Source organism: Cupressus sempervirens, chromosome 7 (genome assembly GCF_028749045.1).
Source record: "Cupressus sempervirens isolate cs-2001-9-10 chromosome 7, ASM2874904v1, whole genome shotgun sequence".
Classification (NCBI taxonomy): Eukaryota; Viridiplantae; Streptophyta; class Pinopsida; order Cupressales; family Cupressaceae; genus Cupressus; species Cupressus sempervirens.
In genome coordinates this window covers 700,064,990-700,078,180 of record NC_143124.1, presented here as the reverse complement: position 1 = coordinate 700,078,180, position 13,191 = coordinate 700,064,990, and positions in this window count along the sequence as shown.

Below are 13,191 nucleotides of genomic sequence, written 5' to 3'. Positions count from 1 at the left end.
AGACTTAGTTTCTATTTCATATGTTTTCATTTTTGGATACCCATTTGGGTCAAATAAAGGTTCCAACTCTCACAGTTCCACTATCAATGTGTTTGAAAATCCTGAAAAATTAGGAGCATGTAATTGGGCCATTATTTTGGTAAACTAGAAGGTGTGAATTGGCCAGATGAATGTAATTTTAATTTAGAGCATTCCAAAAAAAGAATCAAGTCAAAAGGCCCCACGGTTTGAAAGTTATTGCAATTTTTTGGGTTTTAGAGACCCCCTAAGAATGCTTCAAAGTCAAGTTAGGGGCATTAAATGACCTCAAAAAGGGGCAAAAAATGGGGGATGAGAAAAAGCTTGTCCATAGGGCTATAGAGCGCTTCAAGAGCTTTCTGAAAATGTAAATGGTTCGTCAATCGGAGCTACAGTTCAAAAGTTATGCCTCCCGGAAGTTTGGTTACTATTTCTAGATTCTTCTAGATTTGTGCCAACTTCTACCGTAGCTTCTAAACCTTCTTTTTGGTTGGTGGATGCCTACTAGCACTTTCTAGAATGTATTCCTAGTCCTTAACCCTCTGGGGTCTATTTATGGAGATTTCTGGCATTGTATGAGGCAGTTCGGAGTGGAGTTTGAGAGGAGGTACTGAAAGGAGAATTTATCTCCAGATTTATGCTATTGTAAGCCCTTAGGGCATGTTTTGAAGCCTATTTTCTCTATACTGTTTGTACTAGCTTATTTTCTCAGTTAATATAATTTCCCTTTTCTGTTGTGTCCATTCTATTCTTGGGTTGTGTCCCCATCACATATACTAGGAACATTCTAACTACTTCCATTCTTGCTACAAGTGCATATGTTTCTTCATAATCAATTCCTTCTTGCTGAGAATAACCTTTTCATACAAGTCTTGCTTTGTTTCTATTACTTCTCCTTGTTCATTCATTTTATTTCTGAATACCCATTTAGTGCCAATCAAATTTATGTCCTTAGGTCTAGGAACTAATTTCCATGTGTTATTTTTAATTATTTGCTAGAGTTCTTCCTTCATTGCTTCTTTCTAATAGTCATCTTTGGTTGCTTCATCTGGGCTTCTTGGTTGTACTTGAGATATTAGACATAGTTCTTCATTAATTATGCTCCTTGTCATTACTCCTTTTTCCTTCCTATTATCTGATCTATAGGATGATTTCTTATCAAGTTCCTATTTGGAGTAGGAGTTGTTGCTTCAATTCTTCTTTCTAGCACTATGTTCTATTCTTCTATCACATCTTCAACTTGGACATTATTCTACATGTCATTGTTAGTCTTGAAGAATACCTCATTACTTCTATTAGTCATTCTAGAGTAATCATCTCCATCAAAGTTATAATCCATTATCTTTTCCTTCGTACCAAACTTTTCATCAATTTTAACATTTTCACACTCTACTATAGTTATTGTTCTATAGTTAAAACATCTGTAAGCTTTACTTTTCAATGAATAACCAAGAAACATACCTTCATCGCTCCTTGGATCAAACTTACTAATATCATCATGTTTTTTGATGTAACATTTATTTCCAAATATCTTGAAGTACTTGATTGATGGTGAGTGACCAACCATAGTTCATAGGGCGTTTTGTTCATACCCTTCCTAATCTGCACTTTATTCAATGTGTATACTATTGTATTGACTACTTCTCTCCAAAAGTCTTCGATACATTATTCTCAAATAACATAGCTCTTGCAGCTTTAGAAATTGACTTGTTTCTTCTTTCAACAATCCCATTCTGCTCAGGTGTATGGGGTGAAGATAGTTGTTTCTTGATGCCATGCTCTTCACAATAGATATTGAATTCTCTAGAGGTGAATTCTCCTCCTCTATCTGATCTTAAGCTTTTGATTTTAACTCCAGATTCATTTTCAACTCTATTCTTAAATATCTTGAATTTCTCAAATGCTTCCAATTTTTCTCTAAGAAAAGCTACCCACATCATTCTAGTGAAATCATCAACAAAAATCAGAAAGTACCTTTCTCCATAGAATCCTCTCATTCTTACAAGACCTCTCAGATATGTATGAACCAATTCTAGCGTTTGTGTAGTACAAACCTACTTGCTAGGAAATAATACTCTCTTCTACTTAGCCAAAATACATTCCTTACAAATAGTGTCAGTAGGCTTAGTGATTTTGGGTAAATCTCTTATAGCAAGTGTATTACTAGCCTTCACAATGTTATCAAAGTTAATATGACAAAATCTTCTGTGCCATAACCAACTATTGTCAATATTTTCTACCAAACATTTATTTGAGTGGAGTTTAACTAAAATACATTACCTCTAGTTTTTGTGCTAGTGCCAAGTAGTTTTCCTTCCTTATTCTTGATAATGCATGTGTCATTACCAAACTATAGTTGATAGCCTTTGTCCAGAAGTTGTCCAACACTCAACAGGTTATGCTTTAGTCCATCAACAAAGTAAACATCATCGGTGTATGTTTTATCATCAAGTGCTATAGATCCATTTCCTATAATATGATAGGCTGCATTATTTCATACTCTAACAATTCCTCTATCATGGCTTCTAAATTTGACAAACTTGCTCATATCACTAGTCATATGATGTGAACAACCACTATCAATGATCCAATCTTTCTTTTCAACTTGTGAGATCAATGCACTTTCTTCTTAGATTTATTTTTCAAGATCATCCTCATTTATAGCTACAAACCCTAATTCATCTTCACTCATGTTTTGATCAGATTCCTCTTCTTCTTCTTCATTAGCATATAAACAATTTCTAGATATTCTAGACTTGAACCTTCCCTTAAACTCTCTTTCTCTTTTAGGACATAGATGCATAATGACCATATTCATTACATGTCCAACATTTGAAGATATTCTTACCATCTTTTTCTCTTTCCATAAGAAGAGCCACTCCCTCTTGGATCTTTTCCTCAATGGACTTGATATTGCTGGCAATGTCTCCATGCACTTTTGTGTTCTTTTCTAAACAAGGTTTGATGTTTAGTGCATTGAATGCTATCTCAATTTGTTCCAATTCTCTAGACTATTTTAGATAAAATTTTGTAGCTTCTAATCTACCAAGCAATGTTTCTTTGGTGAAATTAGTAGTACATGGTACTATCAATTGAATCATTTGTGCTATTGTCTTGAAAGGTGGTGTCATACTTTTCAAAATCTTCCATATCACTTCATCATCAAACTTTTTTCCATCGTGAGATGTGATTCCTACAACAATCTCATATATTCTCCCAACATAGCTTCTTGCAAATTCATCTTCCATCATTCTAGCATCTTGAAATGCACAATACAATTTTTTTGATCTAACCCTTTTGGCATGTTTATCACCCTCATAATTGGCATCTATAGTTTTACAAATTTCATGAGATGATTTGAGTAATTTTACTTAACTATACTCACTTTTAGGTAACATTGATATTATTATTTCTCTTGCCCTTATGTTGTACATAAAAACTTCTCTCTAGTCCTCAGTACAAGTTTCAAGATTATCTTCTTTTGGAATGTTTTTTGATGTCTTGGTTACAAGCCAATATCTTGGATCCATGAACAAGAGATGAGTCTTCATTTTATCTTTCTAGCTATCATAATTTGTTCCATCAAATCTAGGACTTTCCTTCCTAAATAGATTCATCATAGATCTCCTAAAGTTGTTAAACTTACCTTCAAGGACCTAAGGCTTTGATACCAATTTTTAGAAATATTAGTCCACCAGTATAACTAAGAGGGGGGGAGGTGAATTAGTTATGCATCAATCTTAAAATATTCTTTATTAGTCAACCAAAGAAAATAACAACCATAAAGAAGTGCACAAACACAAATACACTAGATATGTTGACTAGGGAAATCCTTAATCAGAGGGAAAACCCTAGTGGGAATGATGCCCACAAAATAATGTACTAAACTGAATATTCCTTGTTAGAGGATGGACCCTATTAGGAGTCTTATACAAAACTTAGTACAAAGAGTCCTCGTTAGGAGACTTTTAATCCCTCTTAGAAGATTCCAATTCTATTAGGAGTTGTGGAAGGTAGTTGAACCCACTATCCAAATAGCTCTAAGATCATATCAATGAACTGACTGTCCAATTGATCTTGGTACTATTCCTTTTAGAATAATAGATATGTGATTATCTTTTGCTTCTTTCTCTATCCACTGCATTAGACTTCTTCACCTTCAGATCATGCAATCAAATCTAGAACTCTGTATCCATCAACAGTAACCCTTAAGGTCACTTACACACATTAGCAGATTACTCTGCTCCTCTACTTCACAATTTTCAAGTCTCCTCTTCTTCTCAATCTCAATCATGGTGGTTACAACTTGAAAAAATTATTTCCTTTATACCACACTCAATATCAATTCCTTGAGTTGGCTGCAATAATTAATTCCTTGAGTCAGCTCCATGAAATACTCATTGAATTAATACTATCAGCTCACAGTTATACACAAACTTTTACACATGAAAATTTTGTACCTGCACACTTGCTAACATCATCAATGGTCAGTATACTTCCTCTAGTTAACTATGCAACCCTTGATTCCAAACATAATGCACTGTATCAATCATACAATAGAAACTATTTTCCCATGCTCTGTTTCCTTGTGTTTCTCTATAAATCATTAATATCTTCTATACACTATTGATTTAGGTTCTGTGTACTTTCCCACATGTCAAATACATGTTGTAGTATCTTCTAGTAACTATCCATAGGTAGATATGCAATGTGATATCTTTAATACCTAAAACTTAGTCTACTACTCTATCAATCTTTTGCAGACTTATTTCTATGTTGTCATCAGTGACAAACACGGTCATAACATTGTTTTGGAAGGCTCCCCCATAGCATCAGCATTCATGCTAATAGTCTTGTAGTCCAATTGTTGCACCCAAGAATAGGAACCCATACACATATCCAAATCATTTAGAATAGGTATGCTCAAATAAATTTCCACACAAATTCAAGAAAATGTCATTACTCTCTTACATAGGGTTTGTTCAAAGAACCCATCAGTTTCCCAAGCATTGAAGCAAGCATATGCACAACATCCTCATGGCAGAATTTAATTGAAAATTTGGGCAATTGAACCCACATTGGGACATGATTTGGAAGATCCTTAAAGGGATTAAAGCCTACATGTCATGGCTTGATGAACAAGCCAACTTGATTGCAAAAATAGCCCCCCCCCTCAAAAACCCTATTATGACCAGCCAAGCAGATAAATGGGACCATGAAAAAATTATTTGCAAGCAACATGACTTCCATTTCACCCTCAAGTTCCCAAGTCCTTTGAGCCCATAATTTCAAAAATTTTAGAGACACTCTTAGTCCCAAAAATTTGCAATATAGAGAATGCTTTGAATAATATTCAATATATTAAGCAATCATTTCAATCAGAATTATCAATTTAGGTCTCTCCTTGCAATTCTCAAGGTAGTCTTCAAGATCCAAGATTCACTAGCTGAATTTAGTTACAAAGACCCTACACTTAGAGTGAAGAGGGTGTTGTCAAAAACCCTCACTCCTTTACTTGGTGATTGCACACCCACCATAGCCTAAAAGTCCATGTCGAACGCAACCCAAAATGGCTCCCCTTGAGACATAGCCATTAAAAAGCCTGGGACAGATTAGGAGAAAGCTTCACAAGAAGGATAAAAGCCTACATAACCATACTAGAGAGAAAATAATGGCCATAGCAAAAACACCCTCCTTGTAAAATAAAATAGACACCCACCCTCACCTTCACATAGTCTGGGAAATTGCTCACAAGCTAGGGCACGATTTCCTAGCTTAGCTTCTTGCAGACCACATTGCCATAGCATAAAAAATTATTAATCAAAATCATAACTCTCAAATTTAGTTGTACCACAAAACATGAATATTTATTTTCACTTTATCATGAATATTTATTTTCACTTTATAGTGAATAGGAATTGCACTTTGTATTTTCAAGGAACGTTTTACACTTCACTATTCTAGAATGTCTACTATATGCATTATTTTTGGAGATGTGTCAAGAAAGGATATATTGATCTTGTCAGGGAATTTTATATGCCCTGGTTTGCTACTTCTATTTATCCAATTAAGTTTAATTTTTTAGTTGTGGTCTTTGAAATGTTATTTATGATATTTGATTGATATTTGATTTTAACTAAACTAAAGGTTGCAAATGTTGTTGGGCTATGCCTAAACCAAAACCTATTCAAGAGAAATGATTCAATATACTTTCCTACACAAAATCTCATAAAAAAATTCATGCTCAAATTTTGAGAAGTGTTATTTCTATAAAAATGACCCATACCAGGCCTCCCATTTGCAAAAGGTTGTCTAGATACAATTCAGACAATGCTTCAAAGGAATGGGACAATATGGTCACCTACATTCATACTTTCACACATAAACACGCCCACATCTTTTTTAGCATTCCTTGAAGTTTAGTAGTTTAGTAGTCAAACAATTATATAAATATATCTTGTTAAATAAGCATTAAGGCTCAATCAAGTTGCACTTTTTTTAGGGATTGAGTAGCATATTTTAAAATGGATGATTTTGCAATATAAGTGATCTTATGAATTATATTGTTTAACATATTGATAGTAATATATATTAAAATATTAGATTTAATAGCCAATGTACTTTCTCAACAAATTAGATTGAGAAGCCTTAATCTTTGAAAAAAAAATTTTATAGGATTTAGTATCTATTCTTCATTATCAACATCAATGCATAATAGTTGTGATTAAAATAATTTGTACTTTTTCAAAAAATTCCTTCTAGATCTATGTCGCAAACAAAGAAATTTGTTAAACAATTTTATCCCTACCAGTCATTTATACTAGCAAGATTTATTTTTGTTACACACATGGACTGTATGACTTTACTAAGTAGAATGTTGTCAGCCTTGACTAAATGGCTAATATTTTTGGAATACCAACATTTTCTTTTATCATAATTTACAATGGATGTGTTAATGAATGAATAGTCAACTGTCTCATGATACATAATTGGTAGATATGAATGATGCAATTTTGAATTACAATCCTTAATTGGTCTTCCAATGAGGGGAAGAATATTAATTGACTAAATCTGTCCTTTGGTGTAGATCATACTATAGGATAAATTTATTTTTATACTTGAACAAGAATATATGATCAATATCCCTATGAAAATTTTTCATCTTGTTTTATAATGATTAGCCATTCAGAAGCCTCTTAACAAAATTATAACTTGTACAAATCAAGAATAGTCATATATATGGGTTCTTGTATTTTCAAGATCCATGAATCTGAATATGTGTATCATAATTGTTTTCTTCTTATTTTTTGTATAAACTGGGGATGGAGCTTTGTGATATTTTAACTCTCAAATATTCCTTTTACCAATTAAAGTTGGACTATATTCTTTTCTCAATCACTATTGCACAATGAGAATACACCTCTAAGCAGCCATGTACACAGTGGTTATCCTATACATGTGGAGAAGTATTCAAGAAGAATGTCCATTCATTGTTTCAAATTGCACTAATTTTTCTAATTAAATGTTTGAACTAGAAGAATTGAAGTTGTTTGTAATGTTTGAGTTAATTGTTATCAACATTTTACTTTCTATGTTATGTTCCAATTGTATGTTCAATGAAAATATAAATCTAGAAAAAGTACAAACCTAAAACCAAATAGAGTATTATGGTCCAATTTTGAATATAGTTTTGAAGTAAAAAAACATAGTGCTATTCTTTATTTCAACCATTATAATTGAAATTAATTATTGCTAAAAGGGATAGATAAACAACTTACACTACGATACCTTCATGGCATGGCTATGATTTTTTTTCAAGTTTTTGTAGATACCCATTAATAGTTGAAAGTGCCATTCACCAATTCCTTAACAAGAATGGATGAGGAGGTACATGTGATTAGAGTTTCTACTTCAATTTAAAATGCCAAAGTGGTGTGGTCAAAAGAGATACAACATAAATTTCTAGATTTTCTCCTTGAGAAAATTTAGTTAGGAATAAAAGGTGAAGGGGGATTTTGAAAAGAAGTGTGGACCACAATACAAAGGAAGTTTAATGAAGAAATAAAAATGAATCTTGGAAAGGATAGCTTTAAGAATAAGTAAAAAACATGGAAACAAGGTTATAGAATAATAAAAAAGTTGAGAAACATGAGCAGCTTCATATGGAATGAGAGTAGGCAATGTGTGGACACATATGATAGTGTATGGAAAGAGTTTCTGAAGATAATGTTTTCTAATCAATATTTTTATTTAAGTAAATTTTATCTTAATCAACTAAAATGAATGTTTTCTAATTCCAAATAATTTTTCCATCATGTAGAGAAAAGATTTCAAAAATGCTAGAGTCTACAAGAGGCAATCCTTAACCTATTTCAATGACTTAGCAGACATTTTTGGCAACAACATAGCTAATGGAAATGGAGAAGCAACAACTATAGAGGCTAAAGATGGAAATCTCTTTGAAGAGGTTGTTGATCTTGATGATGATGGGGGCTTTGATATGCGCATGGATGATACTCCTCAATTTGATGAAGAAATCCTTCATTCAAACAATTCCACTACATTTGTTAGAAAAAATCCATCTCCACCATTAGAAAGAAGGCCAAAGAGGAGGAAGCCAAGCATGGATGTTTCTTTGGAGATCGTATCTAAAAGTATCCAAAACATAGATTGGGGAGTGCCTAAGGCTCACAATATCAATGTTGATAAGAGGGAAGTCAAGAAAGATATATCAAATTCATACGATGCCCTCAAGGCAATGCCTAGAGTTAGTATCGAGACTTTGATTGTCACATATGATATGAATTTTATACTTTAGAACCTAAAAAAGCCTAGGGGTTTGTAGAAATGATTGTAGAGGAGAAGGAAGAGTACATTAGCTATAAGTTTGGAGAATTTTTGTGATAAAATACAATCTTTATGAACTTATAATCTTTTTTTAGACTATATATGAACTTACAATATTTTTCAAGAAATGGGCAACGTATTCATGTTTGTCACACTTGGATGGATGTAAAGCATTCTCAGCTCTGTTGGTTCCATTTTTTCTTGAAATGGATGAACAATAAGTTTTTTCTACCTTCATTTTCTTCAACATAATTATTTATAGTTTCACTAAATTATGTTTTAAGGGTTACTTGCAATAGTTATTTGTATGTGTTTATAGTTCCACTCAATAACTTTTTATCTTTTGAATGTATTGACTTCCTTCATGATGTTCAATGGTGATGTGATGTAGGTTGTATGTACCAAATTTTTGGTTTCCCCTCTCTCTATCACAATAACCTAGAATAACCCTTTTGTGTTGTATGTACTACTATATGTATTATTGTATGTACAAAATAACCCCTAGCTTCCCTTGATTGCGATGCACTATTGTATGCATTGTTGTATGTACACAATAACTCTTTTAAATGACTTTTGATATGCAAGTGTTTCCTTTTTATGTCAAAACTAGGCATTTAATGAGGGCATATTTATTTGGCATTGTCAAATGGCATCAAGTAAAAAAATATTCTCTAAGTAATACAACTACAATCATCCATCCATTTTAAAATACAATGTAGAAACTTGTATCCAAGAAAATGGTTATCATAAATATGTCTAGTTATGAAGTTAGTATTTGTAAATATATTCATCTTTTTCACAATACAAATTGAAATCTCTTTACTATTTGAGGAGTGGCATTTTTCAAGTGTGTGGTTCAATGGTTTGATAGATGATTGAATATCTAAGTACCAGTATTGTAGATAATTGCTTTATAGAATTCATCCATGAGCTAGTACTATAGATTTGGTTAAACACTATATGGGTGAATTTTTATATCCAAGTTATTTGTTATTTGATTGGATCATTATTCACAATGATTAGGGATGAAAGAATGTGGTGTGCCCAATGATTTAGATTGTCTTTATTGTGATACAATGCTTGGAGTTTATTATGGCATAAAATAAGTGCCATAAAATAAGTTCCACAAGATCCATATTTATTTTAGATTAAGTAAAAAGAAATTTTTGAGGGGACCTTAAACCCCTTACAACAACTAGAAAGATAAACATTTAAGAACCCTAGGTTTTACAAGGACTTGGAAACTAAGTTCACAAAAACAATAGAAAACAAAGTTTTACAAGGACTTGGAACTTACATAATAAACAAAAAAATGACAACACCAGGTTTGACAAGGACCTAGAGCCTAAACTAAAGAACAATACAAAGCTAGAAAGGGTATGTGCAGGATCATGGTGTGCCAAAAAGTGGCGATCTGAAAAATATATAGTTCTGAAACGCCTCAAAGAATTTCAAAATCTATTCCCACTTTTTTCCCACCCATCCTGATACTAAATGAAAACAATTAATACCTTTATAATTCCTACTATATCTTTCAATACCAACCTTATATGGTCATCTTTAAAACATCCCGAAAATGTGTTTTTGGCATGTTCTTATGTGTTCTTTACTTCAAGCATGTAGCTGACGACTTTTTTAAAACCAAAATTTGATGTAATGAAAAGGGTTTCTTAAGAATGTTCTTAGCTTTTCATAAATGTAAGTTTTGTCAAATTACGAGTTCAATAAGTAATTATTACTTATTTTCTAATGGAGTTAGCTACAAAGTGCTGATTGACATACTGGTTGAAAAATAGCTATAACTTTCAAACCGTATAAGATTTGTGAAATCCAAAAGATGTGTCACATTCTATGCTTTGATTAGTATAAGAAAAAAAAAGAAAAACTTAATTTTGATTTTTTTTGAACTAGTTAAGGTGGTCAGACACGGGAGTTTTTTAATTCTGAAAATAGTATAGTAGAAAATTCATAATTAATTATTTATTTGGAATAAAAATTGCCAAAAATATGTGTCACATCCAGGCATGAGTCTACTTTTTATATCTAAAATTATATTTAAAAATATTATCATTTGATTATGATTAAGGTGGTCAGACATACACCTACTTTTTATTTTTGTCCTAAAATTTTTGTAGTACTGCATTAAAATCCAAACTTTTGACTAATCAAATAATTTTTTCTCCAAATAAGGCCTTGTAGTTTAGAAACTAGATTCAATTTCCTATAGATTATTTTCTTACAACTTTTTTATATAAATTCCAAAACCACTTTAAAATTATGTGTCAAGTTGACATAACCTTGATTTGCTGGTTTTTCACTACCACTTAAGGCCATAGTTTGGTACACCATGATCCTGCACATACCCGAAATGAGACAAAAAAATAGGAAAACTAGGACCTGTAGACACCTAAAAATCCTTTAGAAAATAAAGTATTTTTATTTTCTGAAAAAGTCCTGATGACATCATCATTTATTAATTAATTATTAATTAATTAATTAATTAATTTTTATGCCATTAAATCCCTTTATCTTAATTAAAAATATTTAATTAAGGAATCCCTCCCAAAAATGTTTAAATCTTATTTAAACATTATTTCCTTATTTATTAATTATTTAATTAATAAATTGACCAAAAATCCTTTAGAAAATAAAGTATTTTTATTTTCTGAAAAAGTCCTGATGACATCATCATTTATTAATTAATTAATTATTTAATTAATTTATTTATTTATTTTTATGCCATTAAATCCCTTTATCTTAATTAAAAATATTTAATTAAGGAATCCCTCCCAAAAATGTTTAAATCTTATTTAAACATTATTTCCTTATTTATTAATTATTTAATTAATAAATTGATCAAAAATCCTAAAATAAATAATTAATTTATTTTTTTTCCCAAAACTTGGCCAATTTGCTTAAGACCACTAACCTCTTCCAAAATCTTCTAATCCTTCTTTAATTTTGATTAAAGGCTAATCCCATCATTTCCTACCCCTAATCCCAACTCAAAATATTTAATTAAAATTAAATATTAATCCTCATGTTTATTAAAAAAGTTTTAATAAATATCTCCTCAACCCAAACCCTTGAAATAAATAAAATTTTATTTATTTCCTAAAAATCTAATTTATCCTCATCCTAAGAAGTTCTAGACTCTTCTAGAAAGTCTTCATCCTCATCCTAGGAAATTCTAGACTATTCTAGAATGTCTTTATCCTCATCCAAAGCCTAGACTCTTCTAGAAGATGTCTTTAACCCTAATCCTAATCCCCTCCTAACCTTGTCACATTCCCTAAACATGGGTTAAAACTTACTAACCCAAGCCAAAGTTAACAAATATCTCCTCCTTCACCCACCCTCATTAAATGACATCCACTTGTCTATCCCTAAGCTAATCCTAAACCATCCTAATCCATCCTCTAATCATTTGTACAAGCCTAAGCAAGCTTAAAACCTTCTTAATCAAGTCCAAGTCGAAATTGCTCTCATCTCCCTCAAAATATCTCAACCATAAAACTTTATGAAGCCCACTAAGCCATAAATGACTCTTCCAAGCCCTTTTATTGCTCTTACAAGCCATTATGAGGGTCTTTATGAAGATTTTATCCCTTGAGCCTCCTTTGTTGACTCATCCTTCCCCTTTCCTCCATCCTCTCACCCTGTGACATGTGTCACTCCTTGATTGGTTGTAAGGAAGCACAATCCATGTGCTCTCCTCTCATGCAATCTACGCCCTCCATGAGCTTTTTCCATCCTTGCATCTTAGCCCTCAATCCCTCAAGCCTCTTGCCTATAAATTGGATCCTTCTCCTTTGAAAAATAACACAATCCATGAAGTAAAGTTATAATGCTATTTTGAGAACCAAATCCATACTAAAGCCATCTATCCACACCAAAAATCCACAATCATCCATTGAAGCCTTTGGAAGCATATTGAGCATACATCCTATCCATTTAGATAAAGCCACTCAACAAGAGAGCTTCTCATTGAGAGAGCCCATTAATGGCTCATATTCTCAATTGAGAGCTCATCTTAGTCTATCTTGAAGTTTATGAATTTTGTTTAGTTTGTAGAAGCTTTATTTAAATTTGGTTTCTATTAGCATACTAACATTGCTCATATACATTTTGGAACGCCCGGTGGGACCCCGCATGGGTCATCTTCATTAGCTTTTTTAGTCAAGTTTTGTATGTCATTTGCTAATTTTGGCTAATTTTGCTTGTTTTTGTGATTGGTAGGATTGTATAAATTGGTTTTGTAGGTCCACATGAGCATGAAGAAGACAAAGGAACTCATAGTCTATCTCATAGTATTTGCAGATTTTT